This window comes from Pollicipes pollicipes, unplaced genomic scaffold (assembly GCF_011947565.3).
Source record: "Pollicipes pollicipes isolate AB1234 unplaced genomic scaffold, Ppol_2.1 Scaffold_7231;HRSCAF=8579_pilon_pilon_pilon, whole genome shotgun sequence".
Lineage (NCBI taxonomy): Eukaryota > Metazoa > Arthropoda > Thecostraca > Pollicipedomorpha > Pollicipedidae > Pollicipes > Pollicipes pollicipes.
This window is the reverse complement of record NW_023597034.1, coordinates 42,823,669-42,827,886: the sequence shown is the minus strand read 5'-3', so window position 1 is coordinate 42,827,886 and position 4,218 is coordinate 42,823,669.

The window sequence follows — 4,218 nt, the reverse complement described above, 5'->3', positions numbered from 1 at the left end:
GCCCTTGGCCGACATAGAACCCCCAACCATTGTTTCAAGGATCCTGAGGAATTACGACCTCCGGCCTCTCCCCTGCTTGGGAAATAGGCCCCAGGGCTCAGGCTGACAGCGAGCCAACTGGTCGGTGTTCGTGGACTCTGGCCGACTTCGTGGACTCTGGCCGACTTCGACATCCGCATTGTCTCCGGAGGCCCTCAAGCGGTGCAAGAAGACTTCTGACTTATATTCAAAGTCATGACCCTACGGGCCACGGTTCTTCATGTGACCTACAGCCAGTCCTTCGGCCTCCTGCCCTCCAACCGGGCCTTTGAAAGTCGGTTCCGTTGAGCCGCCCTGTCCCCCCTTCCGCCATCATCGAACACTGCCCTTGGTCGGCTCGGGCCTCTTGCAGGAGCAGGACCCTCTCTTAGCCGCCATGTGTCCCCGACAGATGCAGTGACCCCGACCAGTGTACATCACTGGCCCCAGTTGTGTAGCTGATTGGGAAGTGAGGACCCCAGACCCATACCGACACGGAGCCGACTGTGCGCTACTGGTGGTGCCTGATCGACATATAGGTCGATATTGACTCGGGGGGCCCCCGTTACGCAGGCCGGGGTTTTGAATGCAGCGGCGGACCTAGGATTTTGTCAAGCGAGGGGGGGGGGGCAAGCAACATTGTGGGGCCCCCTAGAGTGTAGGATCCCTAAAAAAATATGCTCCCAGTCCAGCAATTTAATTGTAGGATAAGGGTGTACAACATACATGCATACATACACACACATATACACACACACACACACACACACATATACATATATATATATATATATATATATATATATATATATATATATATATATATATATATATATATATATATATATATGGAGCTCAGTCATTTTCTCCAGATCATATTAAATGCCATGATTTTTTAGGCTGAGTGATTGAGAAAAACAAGCAGAATAAGCTCAAGTTAGCAGCGAAGTACCATCAAAACCAACCATGAACTTGATTCCTAGCTTAGTTATGGCTAACCAGCTGGGCGATATTATCAGCTGACGGCTGATGAGGCATAATTTTCCTTTGTTTTAAAGGAATGCAAGATACCCTAGCAGATAGCAGATACCCTACTATACCCCCCCCCCCTCAAAATATGTAAAAAATGTGATGCACAAGTAAAATAAGTGTCACACACTAAATAGCCAAGAAAACTGACACATAGGATGTCGGCGGCGCGTAGAATTACGTTCGACAGTTGCGTGCAAAAATTAATCACCGCATATCCAACCTGCTGCTATAAAGCTAAGACAGCAAAGCCTTTAGGGACAAAGCCTAAGCGATCGTGGGTGCCGCGTTAGACCAACAAAGAGGCTGCCATCAACAAGTAAAGGGTCCCCAACGTGGTGGGCCCCTAAACGATCAACAAGGCCCTGGCAGACTGACATATAAGGCCTGGCCAGAGCTACAGGACCCTCTGAGCCAAGGGGAATTACCTAAGACCATGAATCTCTGCCCCTGTGCGATCAAGAGTGTCTGGGCGGGTTAACAGGAAGAGCCCTGACAGGAGTCAAGGGTCCTCCGCGAATGAAATCAAGGCAAAAGCCTTCGATCGACGTAGAGGGCCCTGACCATCGAGTATATCGGTGTCTTACCTTATATGAACCCCAGCAACAACACAAGGCCCTCCGAACAAGTGGAAAGGACCCAAGACTAATATGAAGGACCCCTGAGCAACTGCGTGTAGCCTAGCAAATGGGGGCCCAGAAAAGGTGTTCAGAGCCTTTCGGGCAAATGGAAAGAATCCGTGGAGGAAAACCTGATCGATCAAGCGTGCCCAGACATGGAAGCAGATATTGTCCGAACAGCATTGTGGAGCCCTGCGAGAAAGTGCAGAGACATCAAGGACAACGTGATGGGCTCCTTAGCAATCAGATTGACCCGGCTAGTGGACATGTAAGCCCCGGGCAACAGCATAAGGCCTCTGGACGGCGCAATGAGCTCCCGAATTTTCCCCAATCAGCGCCTTCTCAATCAGCGAAGAACGAACTTTGTCTGCTTATGAACTCCCTTACTTACGCTTGCAACCGTTCTCAGTCGTCTGTGAACCCAAAGATGTCCAATGTTGTTAAGTTTTTGTTTATTAAAAAATCTGCGTCCGTTCGGCCGGTTATGCACTCCTTCAGAGCCTATGGGTCACCACGGCATTGTTCATGGAGACACGGTCCCGTGCCTCCCCCCCCCCCCCCCACCCCAATCTGTATCCACCACCGACACGAGCAGCTTAATAGATGGGCCCGTCAAGAACATATGCCAGGAACACATCGCTATCCATCCAAATAAGAGGTACCGAAGACACAGCCTGGAGGCCCCCCGAATGATAGTGTACCCGCGTAGGTTGACACATGGGGGTCCCGACCACAGCGTAGGGTCCTCCATTGAAATAAGAAATACTCACGACGCAATGTGGAAGGCCCCGAGCAATCGAGCGTGCCCGAACAGGTTAGCGTATAGGGCCCCCGTTAAGAGCGTGGTGCCCATAATGTAATGGCTGACGCGTCTGCGTTAGCCGCTGCGGTTGTGGGAAACCAGAGGCACGGGGTTCGATGACCCGCAGTGCGTGTCCTTCCTGCCGGGGTGAAAGGCAGACGATGCCATATGGTCTTAGCAGCTGAGTGCGTCGTGAAACCCCAATACCAATGCCAATGCCAATGCCGAGGGCGTAGGGCTCTATTAAAACAGGAAGCACCCAAGACTCAACATATGGGACCCCGGCTACAGTGTGCAGAGCCTTTCTGACGAATGGAAATACTCCGTGGGAGGCCCCTGATTGACGAGAGCACCACGGCTTGCTAGCAGGAGGGACAAAGCAACAGCGCAGGGCCCCCCGAGCAAATACAAAGGAACCAAGGACAACGTTGAAGGCTTCTCAACGATCCTTAACGAGTCCTGAATGATCCTGCAAGTCAGCATATAGAGTCATTTACAGCACTGGGGCCACCCGGAAACAGTATAGGGCCCCTAGACAGCGTCATGAAGCTTAACATTTCCAATTAAGAACCTTTTCAATGATTGATTTTTTGGTCTACTTGTGGGCCCTTCACTTTTGCTTGCGGCCGTTCTTGGTCGTCTGAAAGTTCAAAGTCGCCCAATTTCGCTGCCTTTTTGTGTTTTAACAAAACTGCACCTGTTCTGCCGGTTATAGGCCCCTTCGGAGCCTATGGGTCTCTTCGGAGCCCAAAGGGGGTCATGGGCCCGTGCCCCTGGATCCGCCCCCGTCTGGATAAGGCTCCGAATAGCCCTCCGTGCCCTTAGATCCCTCCATCGAGCCCTTGATCGTCACACCCCGTGGGCCCCCCTGGGCTCTCCGGGCCTCCTTGAACACTGCCTCCGGCTGGCTTGGGCCTATGGGCCCTGGCTATGGGCCTTGTCGACACAAGGTCCCCGTTTGGCGCTGTGGAACCCTAATAGACGCTGGGGCTTCGAACGATGTAAATCTCTGGCTCCAGCTTTATCACTGCCTGGGACATGAGCCCTCAGGCCCATGCCGCCGCGGAGCCGACTGTGCGTTACTGCTGGTGCCTGACTGACAGACAGGCCCTTATCGGCTCCGGGAGCACCTGATTAGCGCGCAGGGCCCTCCGGCTAACACTGGAGTGCCCGGCCCTGCGGTCCAGAGCCCATGAGTAAGACCTCCGGCTAGCCTTTCGGGCCCTTTTGGTCGCTCAGATTAGGTCCCCAATGGTGGGTTCCGAGGGACCCTTTTTAATTATCGGACCTTGAGAGGGGGGGGGGGGGCACGTGCCCCCTGCATTCCCTTCTGCCTGCGCTTCTGCATATGGTTCCAATGTGGATATAAGTGGGCTGGCCGTGTGAGTACGACATGGTTACCTCATACCTACCACCGCTGACTGGGTATTAACTCCTGTTTCGCCTAATCGACGATTATGCCAATTGGCATTCAGTAAACATCACATTTCGAATCATTCGGCCACATGCCGTTATCGAAACGACTTAACCATGATATTCGTTTCGATAAAGGCATGTAGCCAGCAGTCAGATCATCGATATCCTCATTCTTCTGGATATTATACGGGAAGAACGCCGTTAATGCTGTCTTATCTACACACATAATATTCCTGGTAAATACACTTAACAACTTATCCAATCATTAACATTTCAATTATTTCACGCGTCTGCAGAGAAAAAAAAAACACTGGCTGATAGTCATTCGACTGC